Below are 26,447 nucleotides of genomic sequence, written 5' to 3'. Positions count from 1 at the left end.
TGATTGTGAGAAGTGTGAGTGGCAGCAAGAAGCCTCTCTTGATGGAAGATTGATTCATGGTGTCTCGATGTATCCATGGTATCTATGTGCATTCTTTTGAGATGATGTAAAGGAGAACAGAAACTTTGAGGTGTGTTGACCTTGTGATGGCCTGCCATTTCTTTCTGTTGCTGCTTTGTCTGGCTTTAGAAAATCGAGCCTGTGAAAGGAATAGGGATGGGCATTTGGAAAAAACCTGCCAACTTGAGCATCTATAACATTAACAATCAATTCATCACTATTTTCATATTCCAATGTGTATAAAAACATGCATACATGGGCAAAATAAAATATATATTTATACAGTACTATGCTAAACCCTGTTTTGATAATGGACGCTTTTTTTTGAAAGGGCGAAAAGAGACTTCCTGTTGATCGTAAAACTAACTCGAGTGAGATTAAACTGTAAAGATAACGTCAAGGAGTTCAATGTTTTATGTATTAGCCCCCAAAGAGGCCTGAGGTTAGTTTTTTAATGTTGTGTATTTAAATGTGTTTTGTGTTAAAATAAGTTTTGGATAAAATTAAACTCAGTAATTCATGCTAGCAAGGTTTGATACAGTAAGCTAGTTTTTGCTCAAATTAATGCTCTCATATTTCTGTGTGTTTTATAATTGTTATTGCAACTTTCAGTTTGCAAACTGTAGCTTTATCCAACTTTATTCTCAGGTCATTGGCTAATTCACGTACAGCTGCAGAATATGCAGTCAGATCAAATGAAAATAAAAAAATACACAGATTGATTTAAAATTTACACGCGATCGACCTAATTCTTTAGTCGATCATCAATTAATTATTCTCATTCCTAGATGGGAGATTTTGGGCAATCACATGTCATTTCAGAGAGAGGGTGTTCATATTGGCTCATAATTAGACCTGTGGTAACAGAACAAGACCTGACACAAACTCCATTGACCCTGTAAACCAAGAATCTGAACGCAAACAGATCCCTAGCTGGGTCTGGATGGACCCAAACTTAGCAACTTTGCTGTAGTCGCTTTGTGGCTGCTTGATGTGTAAATGGGCAACTGTAAGTTAGCAAGTTTGCTTTATAAATTTTAAAATTGAATATATCTGATGTGATAGCAGCTTGTTTCTGCTGACCCCAAGTGGCCAAAAATATATAATTATGTTTAACTTCAGAGTAAATTTTTGCTTGTCTGCTTTCACCCAACTATGTCATACTTTTATTTTTCATTATAAATATGAATGAATAGACTCAAATATCAAATATTTAATGTGTTAGTGTGGAGAAGATGTATTTGCATCACAAAAACTTTCTCATTTTAATAGAGTTAAGGAAGTGCATGTAAAAATTCTGCATAATGTAACATCTGTCTACCGGATAATGTTGCATTGTTGTCGACTGACCTTCCAGTCCTGCTGTGGAACTTCCCTGAGTAATTCATGGTTGATGAAACATTTATTCAATTATATGTCTATTAGGTTCTTAAAGGACTTTATTTAGAGTCAACCTCATCCCAGAGGCCCAGAGGCAGCCACTGTTTCATGACAGAACGCAGGAGTGTGTTCATCTGCCCAAACAATAATGGCTCCACCTGTCAGAAGACAAAGTGGGTCACAAGGGAGGCCATATTGGTGGCTGCCACCTCAACTTTTATCTCTGATTAAACTGTAAGAATCTTTGTGTTGGACACCCTGCTGGACATGAGCCGTATGTTCCAGCTCTTCCCTCTGATTAAGCCCTCCGTCAGATTTATTGGCCATGGGAAATAATGGGAAACACAGCGAATGGAGAAGTTTTAGGCCATTACTCATGGCTTTTATTGGCATGGGCTCTGTCTGGCACACAGCCAGTGACCTGCACAGAGGACAAAGCAAGTAACGCCTCTCCTGGCTCCTGGCAAGGAAAAAGCACTGGTGAGGGGGTGGCAGTATAGAGGAGGAGAAAGTGAGAGAGGAGACACGGTGGCACTGTGGGTGGGTGGTGGAGGAGAGAGGGGAAGGAAATGGTTTAATAATTTGCAAAAAAAAAAAAAAAAAAGAATTCCACTGTGTGCTGAAACATTTCTCAAAACATTTCTGCTGTCCCAGTATTGTATAAAAAAGTTTTAAAAAAAGAAAGGGGAAACATCTAACAGGAATTTATAATGGTGTCTAGACAGATTAGTTGGTCCCCAAGGCAGCAGTACAAAAATGAGCCCCTGTGTGCATTGTGATAAAACTAAAGTTCAGAGACGAACGTGGGATATAAAACACTAACATACAAATAATTAAAAGGTAACCTATCACGTAATTGTAAATGTAACATAAAGTTTAATTGTTTTGGGTCCTTGAGACGTGGGCTCTCTTTAACAACTCTCTATCTGATAACAGATGCTTCTTGTGGCTGATACAATTACAGATAATTTCATATTTTTGTATTTTAAAAGAAGTTCATAACTATTAGTTTAAGTACTCCTGAGGGTAAAAATGTAGTAATGTAGTCAGAAATAGATAAATGTTGTTATGATTGCATACCTCTGACCTAATCAAATCTAACTGACATCATCACTATTGTTAACACAATAAAAAGAACAGTTCTGAATCTTCAAATGTTTATTTATTTTTCATAGTAAAGTACATTTTTGGAAATAATTAAAACATTTTGCCCTAAAAAGTCAAATTAAATGCTTTGACATAATCTGTCAAATCAGACATGTAAATGTAATAAATACTAAAAAATAAAGGTGATTTTTTCAAAAAAATTAATATATTTCCCAATATTTGCCGATATCATCCCAAAATGCATTCTAACATAAATATGTTTATCAGCTTGGCACCTCATTTCTTTCATTTTGGAGGCTTGCTTACAAATCTAATTCTAAACTGATGACACGTTTCAGACATCTAGGGTCTAAATTACACCAAATATAAGTAACATAACTATAACCCCTTTTTCCAAAATAATTGGAATGCTTTTTAAATGTATATAGATAGAATTTGTCGAATAAGGGATGAGTGTACCAGTACCAATCAAAAGTTTGGACACATTCGATGATTTTTCTTTATTTTTATTAAATCTTCTACATTGATTAATATTAATATTGCTTTGATGGCCTTTAACACATTAAGAAGGCAATGCATTTCACAAATTAACTTTTAACAAGGCACACCTGTTAACAGCAGCTCACAAAGCTGATTGAGACTGTCATCAAAACAAGAGGTGGATATTCATATTCTGGTTTGTTTCACTTTTTTCTTCACAACATAATTCCATATGTGTTCTTTCATAGTTTTGATGTCTTGAATGAGAAGCTGTGTCCAAACACACTCATATATTTATACATATATTTCCCAGTTTGAGCATTAGATAATAAACTAATCATTGCGTTCTGTTTTTATCGTTTTTCACTTCTACTCATTTTTTTCGGGTTGCATGTAGAACACACTGTGCATTTCTTGGTCTGTGATTGGCTTGTTGAATATGTAAGTCTAGCCTGCCTGTCTCATGGTTTATTAAATAGAATCTATGTCCCCGCCATGGCTCTGAGTTATCAGTAGCTTAACTGTGCTGTGTATCGATAAATATGTGGTGCTGTCCGTGGTGCTGAAGTAGCAGGGAGATTAGTAACTGCAACTTTTTCTCTGAATCCTGCGCTTTTGTCAGTTTTGTCTGAAATCTATAATATTCTATACACAGCCTGTAAAAGGTCTTGTTTATGTCTTTTATGGTTTTGAAGGGAGCTTCCCTTTGTTTTTGAAAAAAAATGTCTTTCTCAAGTCCCCCATATTCATGGATTTGTAATACTATATTGCTGTAGCATCCCTACAGAAAAAAAACAGTTGTTCATTGTGCAATTATTGTAATTATAACTATCACATATGCAGCAACAAAGAGGAAGAAAATCCAATGTCAAGAAAACACAAGGGTTGAGTGCTTGAGGCTGATAGAAGTAACTAAAGTATATACTTTTCATTCTGCTTTATGCGTAACATGCATAAAAAAATGTATGGCCGCCTCTTCTCCTGCCCCATCTTTGCTGAAAATGCATGATGGCACTTGACCTATAAGGAAAAAACATAAACACATAAAAGCAGCACATATCCTACTGCATCTGCCCTGTATACTGAGCCGCTGGTGCACTGCCTATAGAGGTTGTTCTATACTGAGGGAAGCAACAGAATGAAGCCAAATGTTGAAGTCACACATTTTATAAATAACTTAACACAAAAGCCTAATTACTGTAAGGTGTATAAGCCGTATTCAATTCACGTTTTAAATTTTTCCTCACAGTTACATAAACCACCTTAAACTGGTGTTAAAAAATATGTTCCTAAAACTGTACATATGGTTCGGGTGCTTTGGGACTATTTTCCAGGTTCAAGTGCTGAGGCGTGATGTCAGAAGTGCATAAAGATGGCAACCTTGTGAACTGTTGTAATTGGCTCCACTGGCATATCAAACAGTTCCTTTCTCAGTGTTTCCAATTGTTTCCTAATTAGGCTTTATGCACAGTTATATTTAGTTCACCTCCTTTTTTGGTGACTAGAGTCGTATATATGTAGGCTCAGCAGGATGATAATGTTCGACATAGACACACTCCAACACACACACACACACACACACACATGCAGTCACAAGCACACATACAGTCTTCCCTCCCCAAATCCTTGTAGAGGTCAAGTCTCTGTTAATTGCTTTCCATGCAGTAGATGGATGGATCACAGCGTTGGAGAGAGGAGGTGTCAGGAAAGTGAAAAAAAGAGGCCCTCTCCAACACACACACTCACACATCCTTGTACTTCTATCTCTGTGAGGACCATCCATTGACATAATGCATTCCCTAGCCCCTTACCCAAACACTAACCTAATTAAATTAAAACAGGCCAAAACAGGCCTTAAAAGAAGTGAGGACTGGCCAAAATGTCCTCACTTCCCCAAAAGGTCCTCACTCTGTTGGTTAAAAACTTATCACGGTCCTCACTATGTAGGAAGTACAAGTACACACACACACACACACACACACACACACAAACATGCTATAAACACACATACATAGAGGCATTAAAACAAACATGGACATTCAAATTATGCACAAAAACACATACACTGTCTGGCAAGCACGCTAGACAACTGAGACTGTTATCAGCTAATTAGTGCTAGTAGCTGCAGGAGCCAACCTTATTGACACTGCAATGACAGTTTTCTGGTGTGAGTGGCACCATCAGTCGTCCAACCATGTCATTTAGATTCAATTATAAATACACAGACGCAGGGATAAAACTCACAAGTAGCCCAAGGAGAAAATACTGCTTTCAAATGCTGCAATCACTTGAGCAGCCATATGGGTAATTTTGTGAGAACTGACCAGTTCCTTCCAAATGACTGACTGAATAAATGAATATTCCACGTCATGTGAGACTCAAACAGCCTAGAAATATACATAAAGGAGAAACAATAGCTGCGTTGGCGCTCAGCGGGTGGGGGGATTATACAAGCCATTGTTTTGCAGCTCAATATTGGTCCTCCTCCAGTACCATTGCTTCCACTTACAGGATCAAGATATCCTTTTTCAACATCAAACTGAGAACAGAGAAGAGGCTTTTTAAGAATTTGCAACGGCATTAATTCTTTATGTTTGTAATATGATGAAATTTCAGAATACATGTGTAATAGGTTTCAGGGGGTGTTGAATATTCGTGGAAATGAGCCCCGGGCTAGGCTACCCAAAGACTATTGCTTGTTTCAATAACCAGGAGGCTCTGCTAATATGGAGGTGCAGGATTTACTCTGCACACTTTTTACCTTTTTTTTTTTCATTTGAGGATGGAGGAAATCCACCTAAAAACAGGACTTTTTTTACTTTGGATTTGTTGAATGGATATTGCACCTCTTTTGCCAGAAATCATGGAGGGAATTACTGACCAGGTCTACTGGGAACAAGCCCAGTGGGCCAGAGTGTAAATTCCCCTATGGTCTTGTCACTTAAAGAGAACAGAACAACTACAAAGACATGCAAAACAACTGCAAAGAGACTCAGTGACTGACAATGACTGTGAAAAGCGGTAAAACAAAAGCCAAGAGACATTCAATGAACACAGAGACACAAAGCAACTACAAAGTTACTCTAAATGACCACAAAGCAACTACAAATATACTCTAAATGACCACAGAGCAACTACAAATATACTCTAAATGACCACAGAGCAACTACAAATATACTCTAAATGACCACAGAGCAACTACAAATATACTCTAAATGACCACAGAGCAAATACAAAGAGACTAAATGACCACAAAGCAACTACAAAGAGAAATGACCACAAAGCAACTACAAAGATACTCTAAATGACCACAGAGCAACTACAAAGAGAGCCCAAATGACCACAAAGAAATGCAAATCCACTACAAAGATACTCTAAAAACACAAATAGACACAAAACAAATACGGGGAAACTCCAAATGACTACAAAGAGACAAGCCACTACACCTGGACTCAAAATTAATACAAAGAGACACAGAAAAACTACAAAATGGGGCAAAACAACCACAGACAAAAAATAACTATGTCTACAAAAAATCTGTGTCTATGTCTCCAAATCTATTAAACAACCACCAAGATGAGGCAAAAGCAACACAATCTGTCTCGCTCCCATGCATGAAAGATAGTGAAGCATTTTCCATGTCTGTGCCCAGGGGCCCATTGTCTCGTGCCAGAAATAAATCTTTATGACATAATTTTAATAAAATGGGGGTTTGATTTGAACATGACACACTCTTTCCAAGTTTGACTTTTGGGATATGGTGATCACCTGCAGCCCACAGTTTGCCTAGTTTTATTTATCAGTGGAAACATCCATTCACAGCAGCACTATCTCTTGCTTTGTAGCTGGAGGAGATTATTTGGGGGAGTTGTGACGTAACCTGGAGCTAAGCAGAGATAAAAACAGTCGATGTCTGTATGAGGAACACACACAGGGATAGATAGAGAGAGAGGGAGAGATGTGGCGGCATTCACGCCTGCAACTGTTCTGATCTTACAGATTATCTGATGGGAGAACAAACTAGATAGAAAGAACCTGCGCAGCCAGGTCTTTGCTCAGTTTGATTTTATTTGCCGTGGGGAAATTGCCATCCACAGTGATTTGGAACAAAAATGTTTTCAAGGGGTGCGACGCGCACATAACAGAAGAGCAGGGATTATCCAGGAGACGCATGAAACTGGCAGTTCTCGTGCGTAAATGGCAAGAGTTGCATTGGACTGAATTAAGAGGGGAGAGGGGGGAAACCGCGACAGAGAGAGAGGAGAAGTGACGGAACGACGGAGCAATATAGTGAAGAGAGAGAGAGGGAGGGAGGGGAAAGAGAGAGAGAGAGAGAGAGAGAGAGAGAGAGAGAGAGGAGAGAGAGAGAGAGAGAGAGAGAGAGGGAGAGAGAGAGAGAGAGGGAGAGAGAGAGAGAGAGAGAGAGAGAGAGGGAGGGAGAGAGAGAGAGAGAGAGAGGGGCTGCAAGGCGACTTGGTTGGCAGTGTTTGCCTCTGCCTCCCCAGCAGTGGGAGAGATGTGCGTAACATGCAGCGGAGAGCGGTGATCATCATCTGCGCGCCGCATCGCCGTGGACCGCCGTGCGCACTCGAAGACGGAGACGCACCGAGGGGCGCAGCCCGCTCCGCCGAACCTGTCGCGAGCTGAAGACGCCAGCAGAGCCGCACTCTTGAAGACACGCAGGGAAGAAGGAGAAGTGGTTTGAGGGAGAAACATGTCAGCCCTTCAGACGGCGATTGGGGGTTAATCGCCCTCCTGTTTTCTTTTTTTGGAGCCACTCTGACGCACCGGCGGCGAATCAAGAGCGCACATTTTTGTATGTCACGGAATCCCAGCCCTCTTTATCACACCTAAACCGGACTATCTAAGTGAGGATTTTTGCTCTTTTTTTGGGATGATTGCTGAATTCCATGGGCATCTAAATATGAGTCGGCGCGTGTCTGTGAGCTGAGGTGGAGTGTCTCTCCCGCTTGCTCGGCTGTCTCGGTCCGCCACAAACCTTCCTACGCCAGGATGCAGCTGCTCAGAGTTGCGTGGGCACTGACCGGAGCAGCGATCTGCTGCTTTCTCCTTCTCCTCATTCACTCCCGCCTGCTCAAAGAAGGTAATCACTCCGAAACTCCACCGAATTCCTTGTCAGTTTTGCACCTCTCATGCGCCACCGCCTTCCAGTGTAGTTTATATGAAGTTTTCCGCAACGACAATCCCAATGCAGAGCGTGTGTGTCGCTTCGGCGCAATCAGATGTCGACTTTTTTAAATTATTGTCGCTGTTGTAAATTCTTTTAAAAAAAACAACAACCTAAAGCTCGTTATTTGCATGGAGCACACGTGCTATTGTGATTCCCCCTCAATTTTACTTATCAACAAGTCATGATCGATTGATCCATTTTGATCAGAAATGTGCAGCAAAAAGCCAGCAGATCACAGTTTGTATAGAATGCTGATTTGTTGTAAACGTTTTCAATAGATGGCACTAGAGTCTAGCTTTAGGGTAACATTGAGGTCAAGCGGTTTTAATGTCGTTCCATTTACCTTTTATTGTGTTTTTTTTTAGTCCATTTCTGCTCTAATCGGGATCGATTTTAATCTCGATCATCAGTCACACATAACACAGTGAGGCTTGAATACACTGTGTGTACAGTTGTTGCCATGCTGTGTGGAAGGCATGGCACAGCCTGCGGACATGCCTGCAATGTGGCATTTTGTGTGTGTAATTAATTGAGTTCTTCTCATTCAGCTGAGTGAATGACATTTGATTTAATGACCAAATCCATCCAGTGTGTAATGAATCATTAATTCCACATACAATTTAGCATAATAAATACACGTGTCCACTGGGAGATCTTCACGCAGAGGTTGAGTACACTTACTGCTCAAACTCCATATGAAAGTCAAATGGTGTAACCGAGGGAGTTACTGTACTGTATGAACCTGGCATAGAAACAGCACTTAATATTCCCTTTGTACATGTAGCCTATACCCCTGGGCGAGCAGACTCTGTTTGGCACTTGGGTTTCCTTTGTGCTGCTTTTTCCACAAGAAGCGTGGCTTGGAATGGCCTGCCACTCTCTCTGCCTCCGGGCCTGGGCAAATATTCAGGTCAAGCAGTGGCAAACACTCACCGTGGTGAGTCCATGACGACTGCGGGGTAGGAGAATGTCCAGCCATACTGAAAAGGGGGGTGAAAAAAAACTTGTCTGTCAGCCAGAATGTGAGACAAAGGGGGGAGTTCAGGATTTTGTACTGGCACATGTCCCGAAGCCTTCCTTTGGAGTTTTAATTTACTGTGGCATGCTTGCCTTTTTCCACAGAGGTCAAAAAGAGGATTGTGTGGCCACCTAACAAAAAAAAAACGCTGCTTATGGCTGTGTTAATGCGAGGGACTCTCATTAGATTCAAGCCATCAGCATTGTCAGGCTGTTGACTGGCAAGGCAATATTTTTGACCTTCACCACTGCCGACTTGTTTGTCTGTATCATGTTGTGCTTTTACGCCGAGGTGTTTTTTCCCTAAGCCTGCATTTTTCTGCACTCTCAAACTTGACACCGAATAGCTTTTAACTTCAGAGGGTGGAAAAGCTGTCGGTTGACAATGCAATTTAAGTTCATTATGGTTCATGAGGTTCCTATTGAAATCTACTGGGGGAGAGATGGAGGCACACAAAGGAGGGCTGAGAATCTGCTCACTTTAGGCTACAAGAATGGCCAAGGTCACAGCCAGCTGTGAGGCCTAATAATATGAACTGATAAACTGAATTCAAAGGACTGCATTAGTGACAGTCTTTTGGGGATGGGGATAATGAAAGGCATGCACAAGGGGCCTTAAAAAGAACAGACCCCTTTTAATCTTCTCTCTCATATTCCTTCATGTGAAGCACACATACGGAACCAAAGGGAAGTGTATTTTTAGTCTCAGATTGATGGTCTGTATCTGTGTTTACATGCACGTTGGTGTGAGTGGAATTCCTGGTGGTGCAGATGTGTGTGCAGGTGGTATACAGCCTGTCAGAAGCACACATCCTAGCTACAGATGGTGATTTTTGGGAATGGGAAAGCTCCAGAAGAAACCAAAAAATGTCACCAAGCTCCTTCAGTTGGCCGAACACGCCAGCGAGAGTATTTTTGGGAGTCGTACACCTCATTGTGTCAGCCCCTCTTGCATAATGTGACACAGGATCCCGTGCAATGAAGGATGAGGATGCGGAGAGGGCGGATTGGGAATGGAAACGTATTAAAACATTATGCATAGGGAATGTGGATGAATTTTGCACCATAAATTTCTCACACTGTCCACTTCAATAATTCAGGCAATGGAGCAAATCCCATTTTGCTCTTCATTGGCCGAGATATTTGTCACATGGCAATAGAGAGGCTGACAGGTTCGTGGAAGAGTTTGGATTCTCTGGTGGATTCAAGGCGATCTTGAGTTTGAGGAATGAGTTTTGTTGCACAAAGTAGATAAGGTACTCTGAGTTTGAGAAATATTTTGTGATTTAATGATAGTTAATTTTATCAAGAAATTACATGACATAAATACACATAAATGGACATGAAAACAGGGATAGAATGCTATTCCAATTAATGACAAATAAAACAAACATGATAATAACTACAGACAGACTAATAGGGGAGTTGTGAGACTGATACCGACTTTTATTTTTGAGGGGGAAATTACACTAATGAATTCTACAGCTGGAATGAAAATAGTCTTTTTCTATGTGGATTTGCACCAACGTGACCAAAGGTTCCCAGAAGAATGCTTTCTGAAACTGATAACTTTATTAAAGAATATTAAACATTATTATACATTATACATACAACACATATAATCATCAACCAGTCCTAGAAGTGAAAATTGAAAACATAAATAATGAATAAAAATTAAATAAAAAATCAGAACAGTATGTTCGATATCAGTCACTTGCTGACCATTTTAATAATAATAAAAAAATAGCTAAATAAATAGATAACACCATTTCTCCAGTCATCGTTTTCTGCAGTATAACCCTGATTCCAAAAAAGTTGAGACATTGTCTAAAACCTAAATAAAACAGAATACAATAATTTGCTTATCAATTATGACATATTTTTGATTGAAAACTGTACAAAGACAATATATTAAAACTTATCTACTTTTTGTGTTGTTGTTTTTTTTTGTTAATATTGTTTTTTTATTTTATTTACATTAACAGTGTCCTAATGTCTTCGGAATCAGAGTTTTATATGTTCTGTAAAAACAAAAAAGTTTTAATATTGGCACATATTGGACAACATATACACTGATACTCATATGTCTGTCATAGGCCAATAAATAAGTCTGGTTCTTAATAATAATAATAATAATAATAATAATAATAACAATAATAATAATAATTATTATAATAATACAATTATAGAGAATAAGAAAAGTAAGATGCAAATATAATACATAGAATGCATTACATAATATGGAAATTAAAACCCACTGAGGGTCACATGACACTGAGGCACCCTGTGAATTACAATAAAGTTATGTAAAGCAGCTTTTATAGTTACATGAATATTAACATCAGGCAAGATTCAGAGATTTATTTTTATATTGTCAAAATATTAAACCATTTCCCCCTCAATTAAGAGCATCAATGGAGGAAATGAGCTCCTTAAGTGCTGTAAATCATGAGGAAACTTTAGGGCCCCCAGCTATAGAGGACATAAATTGAATCATTCTGAATGACTGATCTGTATCTGCTTCTTGATGCACATGACACCAGCAGGAGGTAATCTAACATAGAATGATCTGGGCCATTTCTAAAATGAACATCGTCACAAGTATCCAAGAAAGCAGCCTCGAAAAGACAGAAGATAGAATTAGATTTAAAGCAGATTTCAAATAAGCCAGCACTTTTAGACATGTGGTGTTATGAAGAGAATCCCTGGTAAATCCCTCTACTAAACTCCCTTTTAACTGTACCCATTTTGCTAGTAGACACCATCGCTGTTTCATACTTCAAAGACAGGCATATTGCCTAAAACGCCTCAGTGGCAATGACAAGTTGAACTGGAGTACTGTTGCACATTTTCTTTTTATTCATTCATAAAGCCTTGTGTGTGCCTGTCCCAGTGGCTTCTTAAAGTCGTCCCAGCAGTTATTGATCCTCAGGTAAAACCACAGGGTGAGCCGTGATGGCCCACACTGACAGAGATGTGTATTCATACACTGCGTCTGACATCAGGCGACCGAAACCGGCTTTCATTTACCACAGACAGGAGTGCGGTCCAGGGGATCCTTGTTAGAGAAAGGGAGTGGGAGAAAAAAGAGGATATGGATTAGAATGGCATTCTGTGGCGTGACAGCTCTGCTCGGGGCAGCCCGAGGCAGATTTGGGTCAAGCAGTGGCAAACGCTCGGTGTCATGCACGTACGTGGCCCGTGGAGAAAGGGAAGCCCCGTCACGTCTTTGGACATGACTATGGGAAGGAAGGCAACTCGTGTCTGCACTCCCAAGTACCTTCTGTCTGTCACCCTGGCATGGTCAGCCTGAGCTGTTTTCACTAACAGAAAGGGATAGAAGGAACATTTGGTATCACTTTCTACGATGCCCATGTCTATAATGCTTTATAATGTGTTATAATCTGCTTAACCCTTTATCATAACTATATTTGGTAACTTCAGGTAATATTTCGAGAAAAAAGGTGCAAATTAACTAGATTAAAGTGGCAAATCTACGAGAATACTCATTGAAATACTTGCAAATTCCAAATTTCAACCCTAGAGAATAATGGAGGATATTACATACTGCCAGAATGTATAAAAAAACATACGGAATAATATTTTGAGAAAAAAGTTTACGAGATTAAATTGGCAAATCTACGAGAAAAAAATGTGTAGATTTATGATATTTAAGGTGGTGAATCTGTCAGAAAAAAGTTGCTTTTTCCCCACTTTTTTCTCGTAAATCTGCAACTTTTTTCGCGCAGATTTGCCAGTTTAAATCTCTTAAATCTGCGACTTTTTTTCTCGTAGATTTGCCACTTTAATCTAGTAAATTTGCAACTTTTTTCTCGAAATATTACCTGAAGTTAAAGGGTTAAAGCAGTTCATTGTTTTAGTCATAAGCACTCATAGATATCCATAATGCTTTTTAACAATAACTATATCACATTATACAGCATTTTATAATGACCCTGTGTCTATAATGCATCATAAACATACTTATAATGCATTTTAATCTGCTTAGATAACTGTATACATATAACTGTAAGAACTCATAAATATTTATAATGCCCGATAACAAGTTATAATGTTATAAAGCATTGTAGAATTATTATAATGTTTCATGTCCCAAGTATATAATGCTTTATGAACATGCTTATAATGTGTGATAATCTGCTTATAAAAGTTCATTGTTATAGTTATGAGCACTCATAACTATTCATAATGCTTTTTAACAATAACTATATCATATTATACAGCCTTTTATAATGAGCCTGTGTCTATAATGCATTATAATCTGCTTATATCATTTTAAAGCATTTTAAAGTGCCTTATGAGGTCATTAATACTTATTTTTCATAATTGCTGGCCACTTACTGACATCATTTGCAAGCCCATGTCTACAAAGCATCGTAACCATTTCTATTATGTGTTATAATCTGCTTACAGTACAGTATAAATATAGTTATAAACACTCATAGCCCATTATACAGACTTTTATAATGAACCTGTGTCTATAATGCATTATAAACATGCTTATAATGCATAATAATCTGCTTAGATCACTGCATGCTTAAACCTAATACATATTTATAATGCCTTATAACAAGTTATAACACATTATAAAGCATAAAGCTATAAGGTTATTTATTAAAATGCTTCATGTCCCATATCTATAATGCTTAATAAACATGCTTAAAATGTGTTATTATCTGCTTTAAGCAGTTCATTGTTATAGTTATAAGCACTCATAGATATTCATAATGCTTTATAACTATAACTATAACAAATTATACAAGCTTTCACAATTAGCATAGATAACGTGCTAATTATTCATAATTTATAATGGCGTATAACAAGTCATTTGAGAATGGCTGAAAGTTTTTCGTACTTGCTGGCGACTTTTTTGCAAGACCATGTCATAATCTGCTCAAGGAAGTTCATTGTCATGGTTATAAGCACTCATAGATATTCATAATGTAAAATAGTAACTATAACATCATAGCATTATATACAAGTTCATAATGCATTAAAAGCTGCTTATTTCACTGTATAATTATAGTTATAAGTACTCAAAAGTTCAGAATGCTTTCTAAAAAATATAAGAAAAAGCATTACACAATTGTTATAACACATTATAAAGCATTTTATAATGAATTATAAGGTCAAGACAAGTATTAATTTCTGGTCACTCACTGATCTTTTTGTCATGTCTATAATCATTATAAACATACTGATACTGTGTTATAATCTGCTTGTATCACAGTATAATTAATCAGGTAACGTAGAATTGTTTCAGGTACTGTCTATAATTTGAGTCACCTTAATGTTTAGAGGGTTTTTGTGTCGTTACTCAATTACTGTTATGATCTGGTAAACAAATAAATTAATTTCTCATGGTGTTTTGTTCTTGCATATAATTAATAAAGCAAACAATGGCCATTTAGAGTCACTACAATCACATTGTACTGCATTCCAACAGTAATTATAATGCATTGTAAAAAGATTATAATGTATCACAACTATGGGGAATTAATAAACTATGAACACAGTTAAGAAATAAATGACACTTCACCTTATACATTATTCTTAAATGCTTTATAATGTGTTATGATTATCCTTATAAATCATTATGAATATAGTTTATATGAAGGAGTTAAAAGATAACTATTATATTTATAGAAAATTGGTAAATAGGTTCAGATCAACAAGGAAGCAGGTTAAAAATCAGTAAAATAATCAAATAACTTCTGGAAAAGTCATCAAGTGGTTGTCCATTTCTTCACCTTCTGTAACTATTACTTGTTTGTATTACTTTTTTTTTACATGCTCAAAATACATTTCCAAACAAAATATGAGTGCTTATAACTACAATTATACAGTGCTATAAGCCGATTATAATGCATTATAGACATGGGTCATAGCGAGTGTTACATAAAATTCTATCCTCTATAGGTTTTTTGATTGATTGATTGATTGATTGATTGATTGATTGATTGATTGATTGATTGATTGATTGATTGATTGATTGATTGATTGATTGATTGATTGATCCTTAAATATGACAAGTTAAAATCCTTGTCTAAACATGTCTTGTATTACAAAAACATAAATATAATTTACCTATACAGTGTAATTATACATACATACATACATACATACATACACACGCCCATATGTATACATACACAAACACAACCACACATACATACAGGTTGTCTACGTTCAGAGAATGTTGTCAGATGTTTCACACCTTTCGTCAGGAGCCAACCTTCAAAATGTGACCTCATTACCTGCCGCCGAGCGCTAGATTCATCAAGCCTTTTCTGCAGGAATTGGACTATTTCTACACTAAGGCATTGTTGGCTTTCTGCACCGTAGTTGCCAAACAGTGACTGGTTACGTAGGCTACTGAAGGACTGCTACACAACTGTTGTTTACACTGACAGTGTTTTCCTCTTTATGCTACACGATCTTGTTTGCCTGCTCTCTTCTTATTGCAGAGATTTCAGTCCAACAATTCAATTTCCCCGTGCCATCTGTGACTGTTTCTTTCCGTTCGGAATATTAACCGTGTTTGTGCTAAAGTAGCAGAATGCTGAGTAGACTTCGGGCCCGGTCGTGAAAAGGCGATTTTATTCGCAGAGGAGCATCACCTGCATCTGAAAGACTGTTTAATTACAGTCGAAGCCAGAGCGAGCTGCAGTATGAGCTCTGACTTGAATATGACTTTGAGAGGTAGTCATTAAGTATTTCTTCCTTTTTTGAAGCATCTATTATTAATCTGCAGAAAGGAAGGATTTTAGGGAATTTAGCCCCGAAGCACAGCTTTAGGCTCAAGTGACATAAAGATAATATGCATGTATTTAATGCCGCAGTAATACTCCTTTAGCATACAGAATGTCACAATCGCCGTGTTTTATTTAAATCCTCAGTGATGCCAAATCCCTCACAGCGATGATATACAAAGGTAACATTCCTCCGCATGTAATCTGCTGTAAACTGCTTTAAATTGAGCACAATTTATCTGTAATGGTCAGTATCAGCTGTAATCCATAAGGGTAATGCACATAAATCAATTGCTTAATTGATTCATTACTTAAAGGGTTTGTTAATTAATGCACTTCGATGAATCAATCACAGCTGCAGCAGAAACCTGTGGTGCTTTTCCAAGGTAATCTAAGCGCACTCCAAACGACCCCCTCGAGTCCGGGGGCACTTTCATCTTATGTGTGTGTGTGTGTGTGTGTGTGAAATCGCCAATATTTACTCATTGCACAGTTCCTATTGATCGTGGGACAGTAAAAAGTGTGCACTATTGCACCCAGTTTTCCTAAAGTCCTATTGATTGCGTTTTGGCAGTGCTGTGGGACAATAAAAAAAGGCAGCGGTTGGGAGTTGGACTCTAATGAAAAGCTGGCTGTGAGGATCCTCTCCGGGTTCCAGTTATTTACTGGGGAGACTCATTGGCCTTTGGAAATAGTGATGTCAGAAAGACATCGACCTAACACACTTCATTCCTGCCCTTCCACCCATGAAGTGCTGTCTAAAAGTCCCCGAGGCCCTACCAATCCAAGCTTGAAGACGCAGAATTGAGCTACTCAGTAAAACCTTGAATCAGCAAGGACTTGCTACGTGTTCCGTCCTTTGGCGCGTTAATACAGATGCTGCTGATAAGAACGTGTAGTAGATTCCAGTTCCTAGATTCCTGTGATGTGAGATGTGAGGGGAAATGCATTAAGGAACTGAGCGATTTTAATAACTGCGGCTGTATCTTTAATTAAAACCTCATGCATGCTTCATGGGAATGTGTTCTGGTCACTGCGATAGAGCTCGGCTCTATAAATTAGTCATGTGTACACACACATATACGAGATTGGATGGAGGAGGAGGAGTGTTTGGCACACACACACGCTGAGGAGTAGGACAAGAAAAAGGAGGGCCAGTAGTTTGAGAGGTTAGAGACGAGCGAGGCCATTTGTCTATCTGCTTGTCAGCTGGTAGGAGAAAGATCCTCTCAGATCAGCGTTTTCGGCCGAGGAAGGGCGGATTTCTCTGGGCTCATTCTTGCAACACCGGCAACATGTCCATCATGACCATCTCTCAAAGAGATCGTCCCTCCCCTCGGATGATCTAACCCCAAGCTGGGAGTGTATTCATGAAGATATACAGGCTCAAAGAGTGCTGATTTAAGGGATCTCGGAGAGATCTCGGCCTCTGTGCGTCCTATTCATAAACTAACTCTCCAGACTATTGATTGTGTGACCCATCAGGGGTGCTTGAGTGTGATACATCCACACACTCTTGAGGAAATGATGGGTGAGAAGTGTGCTTACCCTTCCGCGCTTTCAATTTGTGACTTCCTGCTGTGTCGAAAGGTAGAGATGAGGTCATCCCCGTGTTCGATCAATCGCCCCGTCTCTGTTCATCTGGCTGATCAATAGACGCTTAAGAAGTTTGATCTCCTTTGTGCGTGAGATCACAGTCGTTTGAACGGATTTAGAAACTCGCTTCTTCTTTTTTTCTCCTCCCGTCTTCACAAAAGCTCACCCCTGGAGGCCATTGTGACACAAATGTGGTGTGTGTGATAACAGGCTTGGTCATGCTTTATGGATCCATGGCGTTGGGAGCGTTTTTCCATTTCCATCTGACAGAAATGTAGGTTTAATCTTACATTAAGGTTGGCTATAGTGCATTAGCTTTTTGTGTCAAAGGGGCAGAATATTACCGATGCTATGCTGCTCCACCAAAACAAATTGCATGTTACTCTTTAGAAAACTAATGGAGGCTTTATCGATTCGAACAAGGCCAGCCACTTGCTTTGTCTCGGCTGTCAGATTGTGTCTAAAGCAATTTCATAAAGATCATTATTTTCTTTCTCGGGATGTCTTGCAGCTAAACAAGATCCTCCTTCGTTCGTTCCTGCCTTTTGTACTGCTTACGGCAGGCAGCTCTTATGGCCCAATTGAAAATGAATTAGAATAGAATGACACATAATGAAAATCACTAAAAAACATTGGCACGTCACATCCCCTTAGCTTGTTGCACCCTTGAATAGATTGCTTGTGGGGTTCCAATTCCTATTCTCGATCCGACGCAGTGAGAGAAAATGGGTTTAGCTCACTGTAAAGGACAAGCCATAACATTATGGGTCATAACGAGCGCTGCCACTCATTTATCTTCTAATGCCATTATAGCGTGCGGGGTGGTGGGGGGGAGAGGTGCTGACATGGGTGTTAGTCATGCAACAAAGCGAGATAACTCATTGCGCTCGCTGCACTTATGGTGATCATCATTGGCATAATTGACGTTAGCTGGCGAGCATCACAGTGTCAAATTGTAATCCAACAGGTTGCCGGAATAACATTATTCAAATGATTGCATGTTTTATCTTGTTTACTCATTGGAACACTCTTTGTCTTATGAAGTTGTGAGGGAGTTGGAAGGCAGAATCTGTGGCGCATGAAATTCAAAACACAGAACCGGAACCTGCAGTCTCTGCAGAATTGATAGTGTTTGAGTACACAGAGTAAGACGAACTCATTGTGAATTATTAAAGTTTAAAGATAGGAAAAACAAATAAGTAAATGCTTTTAAAGTTATGCTCTGTTGAGAAAAACTTACAGTGCAGATTTTAAAGGGGAAACGTTGCAGGTGAATGGAATGAAAATTTAATTAGAAAGCTAATAAGATATCACCATGAAACTTCCCCAGATGATTACTTACATTTAGACAGCTTCTCCCATTGGGTTTTCTTAGGTTTTGCATTTAAATGCAAATGCAGTGCAAATAAAACCTTTATCTTATTTAATGTGTGCTAATATGCATTCATTTCCATGAAAAAATAGTGTGAACATTGTGTAAAACAAGGTATTCTTGTTTCATTTTGTTGACATTCATTCATTCATGCATTATCCTTAACCGCTGGGACTGGAGCTGATCCCAGCTGACATTGGGCGAGAGGCGGGTATACCCAGGACAGGTCGAGACTGCTAACCACTACACCACCGTGTAGCCCCATTTTGTTGACATATTAAAGTGAAATGTTTTGACAGAGGGAATGTTGGTTCCTTAGTAAGTTTTGATTTCTTCTTATCACTCCATAAATCAGACAAGACTGTCCAAAAAAAAAAAAAAAAAAAAAAATCAATTTTCTCCATGTTTTTAGAAACCAGGCCACGAATGAAATCTGAACAAACACCTTCTGTAAAAAAAAAACCTTCAGAATATAGATGAGAATGAAAGTGGAAAGTTTGGTGAATGTAAGTGCTCCTGAAGTGGAGATTTCTGGTATTGATGATGTGAGAAAAATACATATTTTGTAGAAGAAGGCCTTCAAGGCTGAATGTCTGATTTAACACAGAACTACTCACAATAAATCTTGATATATAGTTTATTTTGTTGTATCAGCCTATTTGTAGTACTGAAAATAACTGATTTGCTTTCAGTCGATAGTGTGCATGAATAAAATCACCATGTAGACGAAGTTGCAATATCCAATATCTGCAGCACCACCTGAGACTCAGAAAAGCTAAACAACAGCAGCATATGGACATAAGAATGTAGCACTGTATGCATCTTTGAACGCTTGTTAAAATCAGGTAGAAACAGCTAAAGGACACACTTCTAGGGCTGTGGCAATCACCACATCACTGTAACACGCCAGTCATGTGGCGCTTTTTTGTCGAGTCGATCTCGTGTTATTCCACTGAGCAAATTGGTTTGAAATCATAGCTTTCACACACGTGCCCAGCCAGAAAACCAGCCTCTTATTTGTAGCCAGGTTAAACCAGAATCATTGTGGGGACTGCTAATGGATGTCAAGGAAAAATAGATAAGTAAAAGATTCAGTGTTGCAGTTCAAGGCTGAAGCTTCTGAACAGGACCCGATCACACCAGAGCTCTTCTTGGAACACCACAACGGTTCTGTTAGCATGCTCGGTTCTGAACCCTCTTCAGCTTTACAGCAGTCAAGAAAGAGCAGATGAAATTTGGTTTTACTTACTGCTTACTGCTAAACTTTTTTCACTTGTATTCACCGTCACTGTCGCTTCCTGCCATGGTGGTTGCGGTTAACCACAAAACTTGATGGCCAGCAATGGTAGAAAAAGTTTTCAGATCCCTTACTTAAGTAAAAGTTCTAATACCACACTGTGAAAATACTCCACTACAGTAAAAGTCCTGCATTCAAAACTTACTAAAGTAAAAGTACAAACGTATCATTATCAAAATGTAGTTAAAGTATCAAAAGTAAAAATACTCATTATGCAGAATGTCCCCACTCAGAATGCTATATACAGTCATGAAAATAAATGTTAGACCACCCTTGTTTTCTTCAGTTTCTTGTTCATTTTAATGTCTGGTTCAACTCAAGGTACATTTGTTTGGACAAATTTAATGATAACAACAAAAATAGCTCATAAGAGTTTAATTTAAGAGCTGATATCTAGATATTTTCCATGTTTTTTTAACATGATTTTGGTATATATAAACAAAAACATGGAATATGTCTAGATATCAGCTCCTAAATTAGCGTCTTATCAGCTATTTTTGTTGTTATTATATTTGTCCAAACAAATGTACCTTTAGTTGTACCAGCCATTCAAATGACAAAGGAAGCAAGGAGAAAACAAGCTTAGTCTAAAGTAGTCTAATTTTTTCCATGACTGTATAACGTTTAAATGACCAATAAAAAGGATGATAATTGACCATCAGTTAACTCCACCAATCCAATTTGACTATGTAGATTCTTTGTCGATGACACCCCTACGTGTTATGAAACCAAAATAGTCTTAAATTTAAAAAAAGAATAATAAAAATCAACAGTGCTTAAAAAAACTGAAAAATCTCCCCTCAAGTGTTTTCTGTAACTACACCTCAAACTGCAGTGTCATTTGTGCATCTGTAGCAGAATGCCCCCCCCCCGCATCTGTTAATAGCTCTTTTTTTAACAGTTAAACCATTGCTACATATAGTTTTATGCTTATGTTTACAGCTTTGTCGATACAACAGCAGGGGGTCGGGGGGAGAAAAGCAGCCGGCGATTCTGCTTCATCATAATCATTACGGTCCATTCCACATGGGGGAGAGGAACTTCATTATTGCACCTGCAGGGACTGTTAAAACCAAACTCATGAATACAGAAAGCTTTCTTCCGTCGTGTGTTTCTTTACAGTGCTGCCGCTCGGGAATTTTAAAAGCCACATTCTTCACTTACAGAGAATACATATAGAATGCACACAATAATTTACATGGCGGGTTCACTGCAATGGCTGCTGTCAAAATAAAAGTATGTATAAGGAAGCGGTGGGGTCACTGCTTCTTCCAAACAAAGTGTTTCATCATTATTTTCCTATTTGGTATGCATTGATGTGCACTGACGTGATCTGCCACACATCATTTCCCTTTCAAAACATTGACATAGCTAGCCTCTTCCGACAGTCCCTATATCAGAGGTTATTATCACCAAGAAATTCAGAGTAAGAGCATGAATCAGACGTACTCTAGATAGCATTTTCACCACACAGTGTGAAACACAAAAAAAGTGGCTGAAAAAAAAAATCACATTTTAATAATGATATGTATTCAGCAAATGAAATATGCCAGGCTTGCACATTTGCCTTGCTGAACAGACAATAAATTATACCTAGTGCACTGCCACATAAGCCCAAGGATAATACCACATGCAATGAGTTGAAAGGAAATAGGGCTTGTGGGATGCAGGAAACAGAATGCCCTTGCTTAAATCAAACAGCAGAAGAAGGAAACGTTGACGTGTCGGTCCTGTTGGCGCGATTTACCACCTGATGTACCTCGGGGCAACATCTGTACGATGAGGCTGGCATGTAAACATGCGGATAAATGCGGCCACACATGCAGAGGAGTAGCTACAAATGCAGACATATGCACACACACACACTCCATCAGGATATACGCGGCAGCTTGACAGACTGTATGCACTATCTTGTGTTTGCTTTAGTACATTGCAAAGCAAATTCCTGTGGCTCCAAGTCTAATTTATCAAACAGATTGTGTGAGTGCGTGGCGTGTTTTTTGTAAGTGTGTGTGTGTGTCTGTGTGTGTGTTTCATCATACATTCCGAACACACAGTTGTCTTCAAGATAGTGAATAAATGCTGCGAGCGAGTGTAGATGTGCACACACAGGCACAGAGGCAGCCGTGTATACATATGCATACACAGCCACAAAGGGTCGCTTCAACACACACACACACACACACACACACACACACACACACACAGAGTGCGGCAGGTTCTTATGGGACTCTGGAGAGGATGAAATATTGCTGCAGAGGCCACACACATACACACAGTCCACATCGAAGCAACCAAACACACACGAAGGGTTCAGTGAAGCAAACTTGCCAAAGATGGAGATCCTGCACGTCTTGTAACCTGACACACATCCACAAGAATGTTTGCATCATCTGTCATTTGGTTGCAACACACTGACAGTCACAGCACTTGACATAATCGTACACACACACGTAATACACAGTCCCGTCTGACTCGGAGGCGGACGAAAAGGCAAGAGTGACATCACGGAGGCAGGGCACAAGCAAAACCAGCGACATCTCACCCTTAATAGTGTCTGATAGGTAAACAGAGCATAGCCACCCACCTGCCTTTTGGCCCAGGTGGAACCACTTGAGCAAATTGCCTTCTTAATTGATGGACTTGAACTGGTTGCTGTGTGCTAGCTCGTGTGTGTGTGTGTGTGAGGTTTCTGCCGGTGCCTGTAGCTAGGGGAGCAGTAATAGTGGAAAGAGAAATCTGTCAGCTGGTAATGAAATAATTGGCACAAACGGTTACACACGGGCTCCAGCGCACGCACGCACGCACGCACACACGCAAACATACACACACACACACACACACACACACACACACACACACACACACACAATTGTACTAATAAATAAATGCACATGCACGGCAAAGACTTCTCATGGATTTGCGACCTCTCGTGTGCACTCACACACACACACGCCCAGCTCCAACCATGAGTACAGATAACAGTGAAGTGAAGGAGGCTGATGCACCATTTCCTCTGGTTGTAGCTACAAATGAACTAACCCAGTGGCTGAATATGGACAGACTGTGACAGCAAATGAGGCGGAAAGAAAGACGAGGGAAAGGAGAGGACACTCTATGTATCTCTCTATTTCTCCCAACTATATATATATATATATATATATATATATATATATATATAGGCCCGAGTAAAAAAGGCATGAAATAAAGAGTAAAAAGTCGAATGATGACGGAAGAGGAGGCGAGAGCGAATGAGACAGACAGAGAGAGAGAGAGTCACAGGTTGTTGCCGATGGGTTGCTTCCTGAAATAAATTATTTTTGGGGGGATGGTTGCCATGGCAACTCAGGTAACGTCAGACAGGGAATGGTTGTGCTAGTAACCTGCACCGGCGCTGAGAGAGCAAGAGAAAGAATATAATCCAAATTCTGTGTACAGTTTCTGTCTGTGTAAGATTTGTTTTAACTAATGTTCATCGGAGAGATTGGGACTGAGATTATTAGTCACATGTCTGTCATTTACTTGTTGCAAAAGAATTTGCTGGGTGTTGCTGAGAGTTAATCGGTACTTCATGCTTCTCGCTGTCACTATTTTGAGAGTGGCAGAGGTTGTGGGTTTTGTGTATTTGGGTTTTTAATGTGCTCAGAGTCAAAATTACTGCCAGTAAAGAGACAAACTGTGCATGACTAAAATGTCACAAAAAGAGGTTTGACTGTTGCAAACTTTAATACATAATATTTTTGTGAGGTTAAACTGTGGTGGTGGACGTATTCAGATCATTATAGGTAAAAGTGGCACTACTGTAACATAAGGAACATTACAAGCCCTGCTTCAAAACAGTCACTTAAGGAAAAGTGCATTACATTACATTAATGTCATTTAGCAGACGCTTTTGTCCAAAGCGACTTACAATAAGTGCATTCGACCTGATGGTACTAGACATAGACCATAGGATTCAAGTAAGTACATAACTTTAAGAGCCAACTGTAATCGCTACAGGAGTGCTATATGTTAACGAAGAGAAGAAATAGAAGAGTAGAGGGTTTTGTTTTGTTTTGTTTTGTGTGTTTTTTCATATATATAGGCGACCATGACTTAACCAAGGTATTATTGGAAGAGGTGGGTCTCCAGCCTGCTGCGTAAGATGTCTAGGCTGTCTGAGGTCCTGATGTCGGTGGGGAGCTTGTTCCACCATTTGGGTGCCAGGACAGAGAAAAGTCTGGAAGTGGTTTTAAGGCGAGTTGACCCACGCAGGGTGGGGGTTGCCAGCTGTTTAGCTGAGGCAGAGCAGAAAGGACGGGCAGGGGTGTAGAATTTGACCAGATCTGGGATGTAAGCTGGGCCTGAACCATTAGCAGCAGAGTCGCCAGAGCTAGAGTCTTGAAGCATATCCGTGCAGCCACCGGTAACCAGTGGAGGGGTGTTGTGTGTTAAAATGAGTCATTAGTATCAGCAAGATCACTTTTTTAAATTATTAATATACAACCCCAATTCCATCTCAGATTAGTATTTAATTAAAGTACTTGGGTTGAAGTACTTGTATACATTCTGCCATTAAAATTATAGAGCTAATGAGTATAATAACTAGTTTGATATAGTTTTTATACATGTGTTGCTTTAATATCTAATGACTTCTCTGTATATTTTATCTCATTAAAATATTCTCGCAAACTATCTCATCCTGAAATACACAACTTTATCATCTCGATTGCCATCTTGCATTGATCCTATTTTAAGGAATCAATCTCAGTCAAACACAATATCCATTGTTCCTAAATTCATTGTTGTCTGGACTGTTGAATGTCCTGAGCTCCCATTAAAAGCAGAAAATTGTCCTGTTCCGCTGGGGTCAAAGGTGAAAAACGTTAATGATGCATTGCTCCTGGTGCTGGTCTGGATTTCCATCAGTCAGCCTCATTATTTAGAAACCCAATCTGGGTAAAACGTCATGCAAAGTATCATGCAAATTTAACATTAGACTTTTCGAATCATAAGTACCATTATTTAGAATGCACTTGTGCTTTTTATAACTTGTCCTTTGTAGTTGTTTCATCATTAATCTCTGGCTGTTTTTCCCTCTTCCTGATCACTGATTAAGCCATACCATTACTGTTTTTAAAAGCCTGTATATAAATAGTTCCCTTAATGAATTCTCATTCAAGCTGATGTCACATTTTACTGTGCGTGAGGATGCAGCAGTTTGAGTCGGGAGCGGGTCGCATTTACTCAACATCCTCAAAATAGCTCCATAATGGTGCTGCACAAGTACATGTGTCTTGTAGTGTAGCCCTCTGGAACTGAGAGGAGATAGAGGAGAGGACACAGGGAGACTGTGTGTGTGTGTGTGTGTGTGTGTGTGTGTGTGTGTGTGTGTGTGAAGATGCAGATGTGGGGAAGCTGCGCCAGTGAAAGTCTCCGTAGGGGGCTTTATACGGTTGTGTAATGTCTGTGTGTGTGTGTGTGTGTGTGTGTTCCATCAGGCAGGTGTTCCTCCATGCTTTCTTGTGTACATATGTGTGTCTATATGCAGTTGTGTGTCATTACAGGCTCCAGTAAATGTGTGCAGTCCTATTGTGTGTGTGTGTGTGTGTGTGTGTGTGTGTGTGCGTGCTTAGAAGCCTGCAACACAGCCAGTCAATAATTAGCACAGACGGCAGGGGGAGGACGATGAGAGAAAACAAGAGGGAAAACAAGATGAAAAAAATGAAATGAAATAAAATAAAAAAATAATAAGAGCAGCAAGTGTAGCCGAGTCCCCCCCCCCCCCCCCCCCCCCCCAACACACACACACACACACACACACACCCACCCTCTGGTTACCGTGGAAATCCAGATAAGGATGTTTCCACTCTTATTCTGCTAACAGGGCTCTGCATTGGCTCTGACAGAGCCTGAATACCAATTACACTGCCCTGGCACCTCCTCCACTGGAGATAGAGACAGAAATAGGGGTTGTGGGAGCAAGACGGAGCGATGGCAGGGGGGGGTGGGGGTGCAGGGAGGGACACAGGGAAATGAATGCCAGGAAAGAGAGGGACAGAGTGGATGTAGCTGACTGTATAGAATAACGGGCCAGTGAGGGGAAGAAAACAGGGCAGAATAAGGGAGTGCATGTGTCTTTTGGCGTCAGAGGAGAGGCTCAAAAGGAGGGAAACTAGGAGTTTTGAGAGCACT

At 39.5% G+C, this 26,447-nt stretch overlaps 1 protein-coding gene across 3 annotated transcripts in view; it reads left to right on the top strand.

The window, feature by feature from the left end:
- The window catches only part of tafa5a (TAFA chemokine like family member 5a), a 175,751-nt gene that overhangs the window by 50,519 nt on the left and 98,785 nt on the right, over nucleotides 1–26,447 (top strand). Inside the window, exon 1 of one of the 3 annotated variants that reach the window (XR_009389668.1) lies at nucleotides 7,569–8,131. The exons of the other annotated variants lie outside the window; for them this stretch is intronic. The gene's annotated coding sequence lies outside the window, so the exon portion shown is untranslated. Of the gene's footprint in view, nucleotides 1–7,568; nucleotides 8,132–26,447 lie in introns of those variants that run through there. 3 annotated transcript variants of the gene reach the window in all.

Source organism: Centropristis striata, chromosome 22, assembly GCF_030273125.1.
Source record: "Centropristis striata isolate RG_2023a ecotype Rhode Island chromosome 22, C.striata_1.0, whole genome shotgun sequence".
In the NCBI taxonomy this organism is placed as follows: Eukaryota; Metazoa; Chordata; class Actinopteri; order Perciformes; family Serranidae; genus Centropristis; species Centropristis striata.
The sequence above is the reverse complement of the archived record's forward strand: the minus strand, read 5'-3'. Positions and strand labels throughout refer to the sequence as shown.